This window comes from Durio zibethinus, chromosome 11 (assembly GCF_047325235.1).
Source record: "Durio zibethinus cultivar Kanyao isolate XHJ-2024 chromosome 11, ASM4732523v1, whole genome shotgun sequence".
Lineage (NCBI taxonomy): Eukaryota > Viridiplantae > Streptophyta > Magnoliopsida > Malvales > Malvaceae > Durio > Durio zibethinus.
The window spans coordinates 19,716,262-19,735,410 of NC_143172.1; the positions used below are offsets into that span (position 1 = coordinate 19,716,262).

A 19,149-nucleotide genomic window follows, 5' to 3' on the forward strand; every position below is an offset into this window, starting at 1 on the left:
ATGATAATGATGGTTTGTGATGAATAAATTTTTTTTATAAATTGATCCATGATTTGGTGATATGTTTTTATACTGATTTATGATCTATGAATGCTTAATAGAATGCTAATTTTTGAATTATTTTTGATATTATGAGTTGGTAAATGTTTTTGAGAATGATCTATATAATACGTATAAAAAAAAGTTGTTTGATCCGGTAAGGTGTGTGAGCTTTTACTTACAGAGCTGTGGTTTACTTCATATTTTTCTTTTCTTTTACAGATATAATGAATGATAAGTATGATTAGTCTTAAGAAGAGCTAGAAGAATCGAGCATTGGAGAACTACTTAAAAATTATGATTTTATGAAGTATTATTTCTTTTAGTTGTAATACTCGACTTTGAACCTTTGGAGACTTATTATATAGTTATTTTAGTTAATGAGAACCTTATTATATTTGAGAATTTTTCAATGGTTATGGATTAGGTTTTATATTGCGTTGGGGTTTTACTTCAAAGCAATATGGTCGTGTTATGTTTCTGTGTCGGGGTGTGACATAAAGTAGTATCAGAGCCAAGATTTCAGATCCAAGAAAGGAAAGCACTGAGTTATAGTTAGTGTAGAACTTAAAGATTCTTAGCATTTATGCTAATAAGATTCGATTATTTTGTTTTGATCGCTTACGAACTATTTTATTGGTATTAATTTAGGTAAGAATGAATGGTAAAAATGAGACATTGGCAGACCTTGTTGGTCAAAGGAAAAAAACTGACAAGAGAAGGGATGAATCTAAAACCACTAATGTTCGAGATGAGAAAATTGATATTGAAAATGCTCCAATGCTCTGGTAACACATGATGATTTAACCGAAATGTATCAGGTGGTGTCTAATTTGATACAACAACAGCAGCGAACACAAGAGAATCTGCAACAATGTGAGACAACTTATGAATGATTTCGAATGGTTAACCAACTTCAGTTTGAAGTTGACCCTGACCTTTGGTTGTAAAAGCTTGGGTTAAAGAGTTGGAAAAACTCTTTAAGACGATGCAAATCTTTGAAGATTTGAAATTGAGCTTGGCTATCATTCAACTAAAAGAAAATGCTGAGTACTGGTGGGATACTATAAATCCCACATTTGAAGATTCAGATGAGCCTCTGACTTGGAAAAAGTTTAAAGAAATTTTCTTTGATCAATATTTTCCAGAGTCAATGAAAGTGGAAAAAGAGAATGAGTTTTTACAGTTGCAACAAAAGCATGATATGTCTGTGTTAGAGTGTGCCAACAAGTTTAATGAGCTGAGACGTTTCTACAATCGCATCATTGACTCAGATAAGAATAAGGCGATACGATTCAAGTATGGGTTGAAGCCAAGTATTCAATCTTGTTTGTCTTCTCACATAATTGATAGTTACAAAGATGTGTTACAGCGAGCATTGAAGATTGAGTCAGACATGAAAAGATATGAGCAAGAGAGGGCTGATAAGAAATGCTCGAGGTTTGAGAAAGATTAGAGTAATCGCCAGAAAAATGTCAAAGGAAACTGAGATAAGAAATGAGGGATAAAAGCTGGTACTAAGCGCGAGAAATGTTATTTTTGTGAGCGATTTTATTCTGGACCATGTCTTAGGAAAGCATGAGTTTGTTTTGAATATGGGAAGTATAGGCATATTGTTCAAAATTGCCCAAACAAGAATAATGATGCTATTAAAGCTAAACCAATGGAACAACCACAAAAAAAAAAGTGCTCGAGTTTTCACTTTGACTCGTCAGGATGCTAATGCAAGTGATAATGTGGTGATAGGTACTGTTTCTATTAATCATGTCTATGCTAATGTTTTGTTTGATTCCAGTGTTTTTCACAGCTTTGTATCTATCAAGTTTGTTGTATCTTTGAGTATTGAGCTTGAAAAGTTGAATGAGCCTTTATATGTTGCTACTCCTATGAAAAAAATTATGTGTGCTGATACTGTTTATAAGAATCATGTTGTAGATATAAGGGGTTGTGAACTACTAGCAGACTTGGTGCAGTTAAAGATGCTAGAATTTGATGTGATTGTAGGGATGAATTAGTTATCTGTACATTATGTATTTATTGATTGCTACAAAAAGAGAGCAGTGTTTCAGTGTCCAAGATAACCAAAACTTGTATATGAAGGTGATCATTTGAGCTTTCTGTGTCAGATTGTATCGATCTCAAGTGCCATGCAATCTCTAAAAAAAAGGTGTTTAGGCTACCTCACCTATGTGAAAGACATTTAAATGAATGTAGGCTCACGATTAGAAGATATTTCGATTGTTAAGGATTTTTTTTATGTTTTTTTTTAGGATTTGCCTGGCTTACCTTATAACTGGGAAATTGAATTTAAAATCAATCTTATCTCTATAACTGGACTAATATCTAAGCCTCTTTATCATATGGCTCCATATGAGTTATGTGAATTAAAAGGACAACTCTAATAACTATTAGAAAAAAAGTTCATTCGTCCTAGTGTGTCACCCCAAGGAGCTTCTGTGTTGTTTGTTAAAAAGAAATATGAGAGTTTGCACTTGTGCATTGATTATAGGAAATTAAATAAAGTGACTGTGAAGAACAAATATCCTCTTCCTCGAATTGATGACTTGTTTGATCAGTTACAAGAAGCAAAGGTCTTTTCAAAGATTGATTTACGATATGGATATCATCAGTTGAAGATTAAGGTAAGTGATATACCCAAGATTGTTTTTCGAACTAGGTATGGCCATTATGAATTTTTTGTTATACCTTTTGGATTAACAAATGCATCTATTGCATTCATGGACTTGATGAATAGAATTTTTAAGTAATATCTAGATCAGTTTATTGTTGTTTTTATTGATGACATTCTAGTTTATTCTAAAAGTGAAGGGGAACATAAGAAACATTTGAGGATTGTATTACAGATCTTGTGGGACAAATAACTCTTTGCAAAGTTTAACAAATGTGAATTTTGGTTGACAAGTATTACTTTTCTTAGCCATGTTGTTTCTGAAGATGGGATTTCAGTTAATCTAAAAAAGATTGAGACAGTGGTGAATTGGCCTCGCCCGATAAATGTGACAGAAGTAAGAAGTTTTATAGGCTTGGCAGGTTATTATAGAAGATTTGTTGAGGTATTTTCTCAAATTGCTGTGCCATTAACTCATTTAACTTAAAAGCGAGTAAAATTTGAATGGACTAAAAAATGTGAACAGAGTTGCCAAGAGCTAAAGCAACAATTGGTGTCAGCACCTATCCTTACCTTACCTTTTAATATTGGTAGTTTTACTATTTATAGTGATGCTTCCAAGAATGAGTTAGGTTGTGTGTTAATGCAGAATGATAGGGTAATGGCTTATGTTTCTAAGCAATTAAAACCCTACAAATAGAATTATCCGACTCATGATTTGAAGTTCACCACCATTGTGTTTGCTTTGAAAATATAAAAGCATTGTTTGTATGGAGAGCCTTGTGTAATTTATACAGACCATAAGAGTTTAAAGTATCTGTTCACACAAAAAGAGTTGAATATGAGACAGAAAAGATGGTTAAAACTAATAAAGATTATGATTTGACTATCAATTATCATCCAAGCAAAGCTAATATAGTCACTGATGCTTTTAGTATAAAGTCCATTGGGAATATGGCTGCTTTGATTACTTCGCAACCAAAATTATTAAAAAAACTAGATGCACAACAAATTGGGTGACTATACAGGGAAAGGGTGCTGTTATGGCTAGTTTGGTGGCTCAAAAGATAAAATTAGCACAAAAAAAAAAAGATTGTGAGTTAGATAGAATCAAAGAAGATGTGCAGAATGGTTTGCGACCAAAGTTTAAGCTTCACGAGGATGGCATATTATGTTTTGGGAACAAATTATGTGTATCAAATGATCTTGAACAGATCTTGGAAGAAGCACATGGGTCTCTATTCACTATACATCCTAGAGGCACTAAGATGTATAAAGATTTGAAAAGAAGTTTTTGGTGGAATAACATGAAACGTGACATAGCTCAGCTTGTGTCTCAATGTCTAATGTGTCAGCAATTTAAGATTGAACACCAAAGACAATCAGGGTTGTTACAACCTTTGGAGATACTAGAATGAAAGTGAGAGCACATCTCTATAGATTTCGTGATAGGATTACCTAGGTTATCTAAAGGGAATAATGCAATATGGGTAGTTATTGATAGACTTACTAAATCAGCCCATTTTTTACCTATCAAGTCGATTACTCCACTTGATAAACTAGCACAATTGTACATGGATGAAATTATCTGATTGCATAGAGTTCTAGTGAGTATTATGTCAGATAGAGATTCTAGATTTATCTTTAAGTTTTGGGTAAGCTTGCAATGATCTATGGGGACAAATTTGAAATTGAGTACAGCCTTTCACCCTTAGACGGATGGACAAACGAAAAGAACGAATCAAATTTTGAAAGATATGCTTCAAGCATGTGTGATTGATCTAAAAGGTAGTTGGGATGATTACTTACCTTTAGTAGAGTTTACTTATAATAATAGTTACCAATCCAGCATTAGGATGGCTCTTTTTGAAGCCTTGTATGATAAAAAATGTAGATCTCCTTTATGTTGGGATGATGTTAGGGAGAAAAAACTTATGGAGCCAAAAATAATGCAACTGACTGTAGAAAAGGTCAAGGTGATTAAAGAGAGACTTAAAGCAACACAAGATCGTAAAAAAAGTTAGGCAGATAAAAAAAAAGAGTTGAAATTTCAACAAGGGGATTTTAACTTTTTAAAGGTGTCACCCACAAAAGGTGTTATGCGGTTTGGGAAGTGAGGAAAGTTAAGCCCACGTTATATAGGTCCATTTAAAATTCTTGATAAGATAGGAGAAGTTGCATATAGGACAGCCTTACCACCTCAGCTATTTGGTGTGCACAACATTTTTCATGTGTCCATGTTGAGAAAGTATGTCTCTGACCCAAGCCATGTGGTAAAGTATGAACCTTTAGAAGTTCAAGAAAATTTAACATACTTGGAACATCCTATTCGAATAATTGATCGGAAAGAGCAAGTCTTTAGGCATAGAACTATTCCCTTTATAAAAGTTCAATGGAGCAATCATACACCAAGAGAAGTAACTTAGGAAATGAAAGATGATATGAAGAAATGACATCTTCGGTTATTCAAAAATGAAGGTAAATCAAGTTTCGAGGATAAAAATTTTTATAAGTTGGGAAAAATGTAATACCCGTTAAAAAAAAGATGTTATTTTAAAGTTTTTTTTATAATAAGTGGGGGGACTCTTTAGTAAAGACTAAGAAACATAGATGACCTATTGATAAATAACCCAAAATTTGTTAATAGAGTTAACTTATTCAGTTTTCAGTCGATAACTAACGGAAAGAAAAACTACAAACTTATTCACCCTTTTGTTTCTTATACAAAAAAGATAAATTGAAGGATTTCAAGTGAAGGGAAAGAACAAATCTACAAGAAGAATTATCTGTCAGAGGTGAGTAAATAATCTCTTTCAATTTTGGAGTATTAATTGTTATGTCTTAAGGTGTGATTTGTAATCGAAAAACCCTAAAAATTTTAATGTTTCTATTATCTCTCTTCGTGTAGATAATTTAGGCTTTAATTAAGGTCAAATTAAGTGTTGAGAAAGTGGGTAATGTGAAGTTATTGCTGAAACAGAAATTTGATAGGAATAGAAAGGAAAATTTTTGTTTTGTATGAATCCTGATATGAACCTTATGTTTGCAGTGATGGATTAAGGTTATATTCTGTATTAAAGGGTTAAATACTGCTATGATTATTATATATCATTGGAAAGCATGTTGAACCTACTTTTTAGTGAAACAAACAGGAGTCGAATTCGAGTTTTCTATGAAGAGTTATCCAATTTTTTTTACCTAAAGATGTACAGGCTGCTTAATAGCAGCAGTAGGGAGGAATTATGAAATTTCCCTTAATTTTTGTACAAGGACTTATAGATTAAGCCATATATGTTTAGAAAGCTTATTGAGTCTACTTTCCAATGAATGAAGCAGAATTAAAATTAGAGTTTCTTATGAATAAATACGTAATTTTTAGAAAAAGGTATACAAGCTATCTAGCAGTAGCATATGATGTGATTACAAAAATTGTTATAATTAATCCACAAGGAATCACAAGATGGGGCATATATGGTTAGAAAGCTTGTCGAGTCTAGTTTCTAACACATTAAAAAGACTTTAATTTTGAATTGGATATCTTGAGATATGATCATTTTAGTAAAAGTAGTCCAGGTTGCCATAATTAATTACTCGAGTTATTTTTTATTTAGCTTAATTATTTTGGTATAAGCGGTCTCAAATAGGTTGATTAATAACTATTATGTTGAAATTATCTTGAATAGGCCATTAATTATTGAAAGAGAAAAACTAGGTGGTGGAATCGAAAGGAGGTAAGTAGAATTTCACACACTTTGTTTGTTTTCGAATATATGTATATGTGTATGTTTCTAAATGAATGAATATTTTATTTCATTATTTTCGATGTATGAAAATAGGATCAAGCATATGATTATTTTGTGTTTCTCTATATAAATGATGGATCATGCCCATGAATGAAATGAGAAAATGATTTTGTGATGGCAGCGTTTTTACATCATTGGAAAGTGGGATCATCGACACCGGAACTAGTTCTACGGCCCTGACTAACGGGTTATAGTAGTTAGCAAAGACATGATCATATGACCCTGCTAACGAGTTATAGTAGTTAGTGTAAAGCCTTGGCTAGGGGGTTATAATAGTTACAATGATCATGAGGATGAAATTGCTAATACGGTCAATGTCACGGGTTATAGCAATGACCGTAGCTAACGATAAATGCATGATAATAATGGTTTGTGATGAATGATTTTTTTTTATAAATTGATCCATGATTTTGTGACATATTTTCATACTAATTTATGATCTATGAATGTTTAATAGAATGCTAATTTTTGAATTATTTTTGACATTATGAGTTGGTAAATGCTTTTTAAAATGATCTATATAATACGTATATAAAAAAAGTTGTTTGATCCGGTAAGTTGTGTGAGCATTTACTTACTGCATTATGATTTGCTCATTCTCTATTTTACTTTTCTTTTACAGATGTTATAAATGATAAGTATGATTAGTCTTGAAAAAGCTAGAAGAATCGAGCATTGAAAAACTACTTAGAAATTAAGATTTTATGAAGTATTGTTTCTTATAGTTGTAATACTCGACTTTGAACCTTTAGAGACTTGTTATTTAGTTATTTTAGTTAATGAAAACCTTATTATATTTGAGAATTTTTCAATGGTTATGGATTAGGCTTCGTATTGCTTTGGGGTTTTACTTCAAAGCAATATGGCCGTGTTATGTCTTGGTCCGAGGTGTGACAGAAGTAATCGTAAAGCTAGGTGTAATTATTGTGACAGAGAATTTTTTACTAATCCTAAAAAGAATGGAACCATTACTTTAAAGAATCACATGAATTCTTGTAAAAAGCTTTCTTGTGTTAGTAAGGATGATAGTACTCAAACAGAATTGGTGTTGTCATCAGGAGGAGCGAAATCTTTAGGCACTTGGAAATTTAATTAAGATGTTGTTAGAAAAGCTGTAGCTAAAATGATCATTTTAAATGAGTTGCCATTTAGATTTGTGAAGTCGGAAGGATTTAGGTATTGCATGCCAATTGCATGTCCTAGATTTCATGTACCATCACGATGGACAATTACTAAGGATTGTTATCAACTTTATATTGATGAAAAAACTCATTTGAAGCAATTCATGAAATCATTTTCCACAAGAGTGTCTCTTACCACTGACACATGGACCTCATTACAAAGGGTCAATTATATATGTCTTATGGCTCACTTCATAGACAAAGATTGGAAACTAAACAAAAAGATATTGAATTTTTATCCCATTTCTATCACAAAGGTGAAGCTATTGGTAAGGCGGTTGAAAAATATTTACGTGATTGAGGGACTTACAAGATTTTTACTATTGCAGTTGATAATGCTAGTTCTAATGATGTTGTAATTGCATATTTGAGGAAAAAATTTAACAATGCTGGAACTAGTATTTTGGAAGGCAAATATCTTCATTTGAGATGCATTGCACATATTGTTAATCTTATTGTTTGTGATGGATTGAAAGAAATGAATGAAACAATTGCTCGTGTTATAGGGGCAATAAGATATGTGAGACAATCACCTTCTAGGTTAGCTAAGTTTAAAGAGTGTGTTGTGAATGAATATATTCATAGTAAAAGTTTATTGTGTTTGGATGTTAACACTAGATGAAATTCTACTTATTTGATGTTGGATGCAGCTCAAAAGTTTGAAAGGACATTTGATGCATTTGATGATGTTAATCCTTATTATAGAGGTGAGCTTTTGATGGGAGATAGGGTGCCCGATCAAAATGATTAGGCAATTGTTAAAAAGTTTTTCCTTTTCTTGCAACAATTTTATGATCTCACCGTGAAAGTTTCAGGTACTTCTTATGTCACATCTAATACTTTTCTTAATGATATATGTGATGTTTATTCCACTTTTCGAGAATGGCAATTAAATCCTGTTGTTGAGTTGAATGCAATGGCAAAGAAAATGAAGGATAAATATAATAAGTATTAGAAAAATATAAAGAAGATGAATATGTTAGTTTATATTGCTTCTCTTCTTGATCTTTCAAAAAAGTTTCCTTTTGTTGAATATTGCTTTATGAAAATGTATTCTTCTGATGAAGCTTCATTGATGATTAAAAAAGTACAACAAGCAATAGATGACTTGTTTAATGAATACAAAAGAATGTTAGAATCTCAGTCTGAGCAAGTTGGTGAAAGTAGTCAAGTGAGCCAAATGTCACAGCCCACCGATGATGAAAGTGGAAATGGAATGACAAAAAAGAAAGAAAGCTTTAAGTTCAAGTACAAGAGCTATAGGATTGAACTTGGCAAAGATGAACATAAATCAGAATTGGCTAAATAGTTGAGTGAGGAGCCTGATAATGATGATAGTGATGACTTTGATGTTTTAACTTGGTGGAAACTTAATAGCCATAAGTTTCCTATCATTTCTCATCTAGCTCGTGATGTATTGGCAATTCCTATATCCACAGTTGCTTCCGAATACTTTTAGCACTGGTGGTTGTGTGCTTGATATAGGAGCTTTTTAACTCCTAAAATTGTGTAAGCCCTTATTTGTGCTCAAGATTGGTTACATAGATCTTTTAATCTTGATTCATTTCAACCTGAAGATGATTTAACACAGCTTGACAAAATGGATTTAGGTAATATTTTATTTATACCATCATTTATTTTTTAAAGATTATTATTTTTTATTTTTTTATTTTTTATTTGTTTAAAGCTTACTTTTGTTATTTTTTATTTATATATTTTTAAATTCGTCAAAAATTACCTTAGATCCAGTAATTGATTAAAAAAAAGGTGCATGGACCTTTTGAGGTAATTTCATTATTAATTTCTATGAATATATGCATTTAAAAAATATTTATTGTATTATTTGACAACTAATTAAGGTTTTGATCTCTTTAACATCTTAGGAAATAATGAAAGATGTGCACCAAAATTATGGGGTTCATGTATGAAGAATGCTGTTAGAACTTGGAATGTCCTTTAATTAGCTTGTTTTATATTTTTTATGAACTTTTATATCCATTTGCCAACTCGAAGTGTCCTTAGCTTGTTTTATGTTTTGTAGGAGCTGATAGCTCAATTTGCCAACTTAAAATGTCTTTTATGTTTTGCACCAAAGTTATGAGAAGCATATTTGCTTGATTTGCTTTTTTAAGTTGGCTTATTGACCCTTTAAAACTTGTTTATGTGTTGAAATGACAATTATTATGTACTGATGGCTTTGTTTGTTATTTCATATACGTTAGAGTAATACTTTTTAAAACTTATTGTTTAATTTATTTTGATTAAATAAGTTTGATGAGTATTTATTTGTCTTTTTTCTTGTAAAATATTGTAGAAATTATTAAATTCTTTAGTGATTTAGTTTAAATGGTACGTGAATTTAAGTTTTATTGGATTGAATTTGTAGTTAAATAATTATTCAAAATAAGAGAAAAAATGATGAAAAATTTTGTTATTTAACCGAACTAATCGAATCGAGCTGATTTTTGGTTGGTTTGGTTAAATCAATTAATTAAAATTTTGTTAGTTAATTCGGTTACTGATAAAATAAAAATCGATTAATTCAATTATTAATTTTTTCAGATCGAACTGACCGAACTGATCGACTACTCACCTCTACCTACTCTTCAAATTGAAATGTACCACTGGCTTGGATTGTAGGTAACAATATATGGCTCATTGATATTTGAGTTGAGACATGATTATTCTTCCTAAATCATAGTAGTAAGTTGGAGGTTTGGAGAGTGATGATGGTTTCCTGTTGATTGATTAACAACCAAGTCTAAAACCATTATCATGCCAGAGAAGCCAACTTGTATTGTTCTCCAAGATATTGGCCATTTTTCTTTCAAAGAGGATGTTTAACTTTTATTTTCATCATATGGGGGAATGCATTTTGTCCAATTTTTTTTTTAATCATATTCGAGGTATACAGTAAAAGGAAAAGATGTGCAAAAACATACATTTATCGGAAATTATAGCTGGCCTCCTGTTTCGACTTCCCAAAAAACACCATCATATTTTTATTGGGCGTTATGGACCCCTCGACACTTTAGACCACACCATTATTTTACTTTGTCAAAATAGCCCCTTGTAGCAGCTTTTCTTTGAGTACAAGTAATTTTTACACGCTGTAATCCAAAAGTAAACAACCAGACATATTGAAACTTGTTTCAGCATACATGTGCTGCCGCCTAGCACCCATATATCACCCTTAAAAAACAGTTTAACAAAAAAACATCAAAACATTAGTGGATTAAAAGAATAGAATCTAAGACTCAAATCAATTTCACCAACAGAGGTTGAATGTATGTTTAATGAGAACATCATGTTGTTATTCCAGTATCATGTTATCTTCTCACTCATTCCTTTCCTAGTTTCATCAGCCTCATTATCTCCACCTGCAATTTACCTTCTCCAGTTCCTTGACAGCCTCCCAAAACACAGTCAACTTTTGTTACCATGGAATCAATCCAATACTCCAAAGTCTCATTGCCAATGGGCAGGTGTGTCTTGCTACATCGAAAAGAGTTTTCAGGTCAGAGCCTTGAATCTATCAGGGTTTGGGCTATCCGGTATATTAAACAACTCCGTCCCTTATCTTTGCCTCCACAAGCGAATGCTCTCTCTTGACCTCAGTGGCAACAGTTTCAGTGGTAACGTACCTCAAATGCTGGGAAACTGTGGCCAACTTAATACCATTCTTCTCAATGATAATGACTTGGAAGGGTCAATCCCTCATCAAATTTTCATGTCGAAGTGGCTCAGAAGGATTGACTTGGGCTATAACTCCCTCTCTGGTGAAATTCCCCCTGAGGTAAGTCTTTGCACCTCTCTAGAATATATTGGACTTTATAACAATTTTCTAAGTGGAGAGATTCCAAGTGAAATTTTTTCTCTACAAAATTTGAAGTTCCTCTATTTGAACACGAATAACCTCACTGGTTTCATTAACTGATTTCCCACCTTCATGTGGAATTTTTTATCTTTGGTTTCACGAGAATGAATTTTCGGGTTCTTTGCCACGGACCATTGCAAACTGCTACAACCTTACTATGTTTATAGCATCCTACAACAATTTCAAAGGGGGCATTCCGCCAGAAACTTTTAAGAGCCTTTTGCAACTTGAAGTTCTGTATCTTGATGAAAACAATCTTGAAGGGGAAATTCCAGGCACTTTCTGGAGTCTGGAAAACTTAAAAGAGCTTATTCTCTCAGGGAACAAGCTTAATGGAACTATTTCCGAGAGGATTGCTCAATGCAATCAGCTAGTGGTTATTGCTCTTTCAGGTAATAATCTGGTTGGTCGCATTCCTCAGTCGATAGGAAATCTTACGAGTTTAACTAATTTATTTATTTTCAATAACATGCTTAACGGCTCATTACCTCCCGAGCTTGGAAACTGCAGTTCACTTGTCGAACTAGGGCTTCAGCATAAGTTCATTGGAGGAAGTATCCCTCCAGAAGTTTGCATCTCAAAAATCTTGGGGTTCTTTTTCTATTCAACAATCATATTAAGGCCACATTCCACAAGAAATTGGTAGGATGAGCAACCTGGTGCAGTTGGCTTTGTATAACAACAGTTTGACTGGTAGAATCCCATCTGAAATTGTTCATTTAAAGAAATTGAGATTTCTATCCTTGGCTCACAATGATCTCATTGGGGAGGTGCAATTTGAGCTCCGGAAAAGTTTTCCTTCTCTGGTCAGATTGGATTTATCGGGGAACCGCCATAATGGATCAATTCCTTACGGAATATGTGCTGGAGGTAATTTTTCAGTTTTGGCCATTGGGAACAACCGTTTCAGTGGGCGCTTTCCTACTGATATTGGAAAATGCTCATCCCTCAGAAGGGTGGTCCTTAGTAACAATCTTTTGCAAGGACCTATACCAGAAGATTTGGAAGAGAACGCTGGAGTTTTCTTCTTGGAGGTCCAGGGAAACTTGCTTGAAGGAAGGATTCCCCCGGTGTTTGGTCACTGGACCAATCTTTCAATGCTTGATTTCCCACGGAATAGGCTCTGTGGCTTTATACCTCCAGAGCTTGGGAAGCTTGAAAATCTACAAATTTTAGGGGTTTCTTCTAATAGACTTACAGGAAGCATTCCCTCGGAGTTGGGTCATTGCAAAAAGATCATCAAACTGGAGCTTAGCACCAATTATCTTTCAGGAAGTATTCCTTCAGAAATAATATCATTGCCCAAATTGCAAAACCTTCTACTCCAAGAGAACAAACTCATTGGATATATTCCTGATTCTTTTGCTTCCCTCCAAAGTCTTTTCGAATTGCAGCTTGGAGGTAACATGCTTCAAGGTCTCATTCCATGCAGTTTGAGTAACCTTCACCATTTCAGTTCAGTTCTTAATTTAAGCAACAATAGGCTCTCTGGTGAAATCCCTGCATGCCTTGGCAAACTAGACAAGCTACAGATCCTTGATCTCTCAAGCAACAGTTTCTCTGGTGAGATACCAACAGATATGAACAACATGATCTCCCTCTACTTCGTGAATATATCATTCAATCACCTAACAGGAAAATTACCATCTGCTTGGATGAGGATCATAGCTTCATATCATGGATCATTTGTCGGAAACCCAGAACTTTGCCCGCTGGGTGATGAAACTGGTTTTTGTCAGGAACATAGAAAAGGCAACAGCAGCGGAAGGGTGCTGGCTGGGGTAATCATTGCTGTGGTGGTCTCCGTGGCATTGCTTTGCGCGATGATCTATATATTGGTGGTTAGACACCTTCAAAAGAAACATTCCTTTGATCAAACACTTCGCCATAAGCGACAATCTAGAACTGAAGATCTACCTGAGAATATGAAAATCGAAGATATTATTCGTGCTACAGAGGGATGGAGTGACAAGTATATCATTGGGAGAGGTAAACATGGAACAGTTTACCGGACAGAATCTTCCAACTCTAGGAACCATTGGGCTGTCAAGAAAGTGAGTTTGTCTGACACAAATTTCAGACTTGAGATAAGAACTCTTGGCTTAATTAGGCATCGGAATATATTGGGAATGGCAGGTTACTGCATTAGAGATGGATTTGGATTCATCGTAACTGACTTTTAAGCCTGGCGGGACACTTTTTGATGTGCTACACCAAAGCCAACCTCATTTGGTTTTAAACTGGGACACACGATATCGTATTGCTTTTGGTATAGCTCATGGCCTTTCCTACCTTCACCACGATTGTGTGCCACCGATTATCCACAGAGACATCAAGTCAAATAACATACTATTGGATTCTGAATTCGAACCAAAGATTGGAGACTTTGGAATGGCAAAATTGGCCTGTGACCTGGATTCAAGTTCCACAAGATCTGCAATTGTTGGAACATTTGGCTACCTAGCACCAGGTTGCATCATATTTTCAATTGATTTTAAAAATTCTACATTACAAAGTAGAAACAGAGTTTCTAAAATTGCTTTCTTTTTTTTTTTTTGGGTCGATTGTGGCTCTCTTCAGAGAATGCATACTCAACTCGATTGACAGAGAAATGCGATGTCTACGGCTATGGAGTAATTCTGCTGGAGATTCTATGCAGAAAATTGCCTGTAGACCCTTGCTTCCAGGATGGCCTAGATATCGTCTCGTGGACTAGAAAGAACCTACTGGAAAACGAAGAATACATTTGCTTCCTTGATCAGGAGATCAGCCTTTGGCTCAATAATGAACAACAAAAGGCCCTCGATTTGCTGGAACTGGCACGTTAATGCACTCAATCTATGGCTGATACAAGACCCTCCATGAGGGATGTAGTGGCGTCTCTAATTAGACTAAATGATAAGCATGAAACAAGTGTAAATAACACATAAAACCTAGGTTTCAGTTTTTACTGCAAAATTATATTTTATCAGATTCCCATTATATTTGAGAAATGCAAGTCAAACAGCAGTGTAGTGGCATGACCAGCCTACAGCTAGTTAACTCTTACCGTAGTTGAGAGGCTCTCAATCAGAAACAGCCCAATCCAAAGTCCCAAACCCCTAAAGTTGCTTTTGCTTACGGAGTACGACAATGCACTTTCATAGACTGTATTCTTCTTTACGATAAGATGAATATATATTAGCTCAACAAAGTAAACTCCAAACAGTCAGATTAATCACGAGAAGAACTTTTGTTGATGATACTAGATCATCGTCCTAGAATCAAATAGCAACTGAAAATTCTGCCATGAATACATAACTTTTTTTATTATTATTTTAACAAAACTGGACTGGAGCTGTATAAATAATAATAATAATAATAAGAAACTTCGATTGAATAGTTAATACCCATCTTTGAAGTTTAAACCCAAGTAAAGATCAGTTTTAGCAATAATTTTTTAAACCCATTTGTTTTGAAACACTAGGTTTTTTCTTAAACCTTACGTATTATCGGTGTAGATACTTGATTTTAGTTATTAATATTTTATTTTTATAAAGTTCTCTAAAGTTGTTAAAGTTAAGAACAAATTAAAACAGATGATAAGATTGTTTTAGTGAAGATTATTTTAAGGAACAGTTATTCATGAAACAATATTTTATAAAACAACTGTTCACTAAACAATTATTTAAGGAACAACTCCTTCATAAAACAACTATTCAATGAACAACTCTTTTATGTAACAACTATTTTCGTAATAACTTCCAGAAAAAACAACAACAACACTTTTACTAAAAACTCTTTCACCAAAAGTTGCTTCACTAAGAGTTATTCCACAAAAAGTGCTTCATCAAATGTTACTTCACCGAATGAAAAAATGAAATAACCTAAGAATATTATAGGATTCTTGGGTTAATTCCACTATTGGGATGTTTGGGAGAGCTTTGCTTGGTGGATCAAATATGAAAATAATAGATAGTGAATTTTTATATTCACTATGCCTATCACCATAAAGTTAAACTCTCATTAAATAATATATTAATATATTTTGTAGCAGTCAAGTCTCCCATTATTCACCATTATTCATATTTAATATTCATGTTATGTAATTCCCATTTTAAAGACCTAAATATAAAACCTCCCACAACTCATTTAGGGATTTTTTGTAACGCCTCCAATCTCATATTGGAAGAATATATGGATAAGAAATAATATATAAGTTGAGACTTAATCTCAAATTTGTGAAGCACCTTTTGTGGGATAAAACTGTGAAACTTTTAGGTCAAAGTGAATAATACCTCGTAAGTTGGGTGTGGGTCTCCACAAATAGTATTAGAGCTACCACCAGTCTACGAGAACTAAGTGCTACATCGTGAGAGTCACTAAGTGCTACATGATGGGAAGCCACCTCTAGAATCCTAACGTTTGGTGTGATCTTGGTTATGTGGTTAAACTCGGCTTGATAAGGACCTCAAGCTTTAAAGTTGGGGAGATTGTAATGCCTCCAATCCCACATTGAAAAAATGTGTGGATAAGGAATGATATATAAGTTGAGACTTAATCCTAAATCTATGAGGTATCTTTTGTAAGACAAAATCGTTAGACTTTCAAGTTAAAGCGGATAATACCTCGCAGGTTGGGTACGGGTCTCCACACTTTTAGAGGCCTTGACAAATTTATATAGTTCTCTCTGCAATTATCTTTTCTTAAATCATTTTCTTAGCTTTATTCTCTTCACCACCTACCAACACTTGCCTCTATACTCAATACTTCAAGGTCTGCTCCAATCTTCCTCTTCGTCATCTCTAGGCATATCTTGTTTGACTTGTTTGCAACATTTCCTTACCTTAACAAAGAACCTATTTATATTTTCGCGACTCCACTGGGGTGAAGTGATTGCATTGGATAGAACTTCTCCAAAGACATGATATGAGCATCTTTGCTAGATATGAAAATCCTAATGCCATAAGAATACTCAATGGTAGAGCAATAATTTAGTTAGAATGTTTATTCTATCATATTAAAAGTTTAATTAGTTACAAATATTTTAATCTTCACATTTTACTATTTTTCAACTACCTAATCATTTCTTTATTATTATTATATAGTGCATATAGATTTAAGAATTTCAATTAATTAATAAAAATGTTAATGTGAACAAAATGCAAAATCAACAAATGTCTATTCTAATGCATACTCCTTTATCAAATATTACAAAAGTGATAAAAATATTTACCTTTCTATAACTAAAAGTCATTACCCTAAATTGTGTTGAAAGTTTTCTTTAATTGTATATAACATTAATCTTCAAAATCAAATTAAGATACAAAGTTGATATAGTCACTATTTTAAATCCACTTTTATTGGTTGCAATTTAATAATTCATGTTTTGAGATCAAATTAATCTCTTTGGTACCAAATTGAGAAAAAAACTATCTCCTTAATACATAGTAGAGTTTGATCTCTTTCTTTTTGGGTTGAGAATTCACCTCCCTGGCATGAAATTGAGAATCACTCATTGGTCATAGCTTTATCGTTTATTCTTTGGCCACTACTCTATTGTTGATATTTGCTATCAAGTAAACCTCTTTAGTATTAAGTTGAGAATCCAAATCGAAAATTTTTCTTTGGCCACAGTTATAACACTCATTCCTTAACTGTAACTTTATTGTTTATACTTGTTATCAAGTGAGTTCCCTTGTTATTGAGTTGACAATTATCTATTTCTTATAAATTGAAAATACAATTATTGGCCACAGCTTTTTTGCTTATTTCTTAGCCTTAATCTCCTAAGTACTATGATGAAAATCATTTCTCTTGATACTTTTGACCATACTTTCATTGCTTTTATTTGGATTGAACATCTTCTTTGTATTGGGTTGAGAACTTATCTCCCTTAGATGAAATCAAGAGTTCTCTTTGGCCACATATACAATTATATTAGTATTATTATTATAAACATTATCTACCTCATAAGTGGAGATATTACAATTACAATGAAATACTAATACTATCAAGACTTTTCGAACATCAAAATTAAAAAATCTCATGAGCACTACATCATATACATATTATTATATCATATATTTTTATATGCTAAGAAGTTCACCTTGTTATGAAAATAATTTGCATAAGAAACACTTAAAAACTCTTTGGAATACAGTGGAGCAAAAATGCATAGTGCATACATATCATGACACAAATTTGAAAGAATAGTTAATTCCAAACTTGAAAATTTTTCTAAAAAAAAAATATTTCTAAAAGAAGCAAAATATATTAAATCTTTGCTATTTTATTTGGTTTACATACAAGTTCTTCTAGTAAAAAAGTCCTATGGTCTTGTACTATTTTTGTCAATATCACATATCAAATATTTTAAAGAGAAAATATCGTAGCATTCCATCATTCTCATTTGTAAGTTCTTCCCAATAAACAAAAGTTTGATGTTGTGATCTCTTGAATTTCTTATGTCACTCTTCTAAAAAGAGAAAGTTTCATATTGCTTTCATATACAAGTTTTTCTTGAAATGAAGTTGATTGATATAGTATTTTCTACTATTACATTACCTTATATACAATTACATAAAAAAAAATTAACCATTAAAGTCTTCTTTATTACTTTCTCATTGCTACTACTTTACTTTTATATAAAAAAAAAAGTTCTTCCAAAAGAAATCAATTAACAATTGAAATCTCTTGTGTTCTTTTTATTGTGAAAAACTTCTTGTGCAATAGCTCAAATAAATCATCATTATCCTAAAAACTGTTTCACTCATACTTAAACGTCGCTTCAAGATTTAAAAAAAAAAAGTGAATTTCTTATATTTCTCCAAGAAAAGCTTAAAACAATGCTTTTTATTTAACATCATAAGACAGCTTTTATGTGTTATTTTTAAGCTTTTTTTATACATAACATCATAAAAAATTATTTTTGCCGCTAATTGTCTAAGAAACGCCTAGCCAATAATTGTGTTTCATTTTAAAAGGTATTTCTTAAGAAGAGAATTTCATGCATAACTTTAAAAGTTTTTTTCATAATAAATTTCCATGAACTATCCTATAATATATTTTTAATGCGTTATTCGAAGAAGTAATTCTCATTTTTTAAAAAATTTCTTTCGATATATTCTCTCGATATCTTAATAAGTATTCCACATTTATTTTTATAAAAGTTATTTCTTATTATTCAAAAGTATTCTCAAAATATTCATGCATATGTTTAGGAAATGCTTATCATGAAACACTTCTCATTACTTATCACTTTTTTAAAAGTATCTCTCATCATACTTCCATATTGAAATGCTTTTTTACATTTAAATGATGATTTCTAAAAACAAACTTGTCATGTGTTGTTCCAAGAAGTATTTTCACTCATAATTTTTGAGAAGTACATCTCTTACATTTTTACAAGGATTGTTTCTTACATTTCAAAGAGTGATTGTCAACAAATATATCTTATTTATTTATGTACAATTCAAAGAAAATCTACCTAAAAAATGTTTGTTACTTAAAAAAAAAAAAAGAAATTTCAACATGTTACTTCAAAAATCACTTCTTATGCATTCTCTAAAATATATTTTAAAAAATTATGATGTACCTGCAAATTGCTCTTCGAAGAACTCCTTCTATATTGTTTTAAGA

The 19,149-nt window shown here is 32.4% G+C and overlaps 1 pseudogene across 1 annotated transcript; it reads left to right on the forward strand.

The window, feature by feature from the left end:
- The first annotated feature begins 1,027 nt into the window (after nt 1-1,027).
- Nucleotides 1,028-14,663, forward strand: LOC111290237 (uncharacterized; annotated as a pseudogene). The gene is made up of 5 exons (XR_016346653.1): nt 1,028-1,479; nt 1,835-2,011; nt 2,549-2,681; nt 10,900-13,999; nt 14,110-14,663. The product of XR_016346653.1 is annotated as an uncharacterized LOC111290237 (transcript).
- Nucleotides 14,664-19,149: the final 4,486 nt, after the last annotated feature.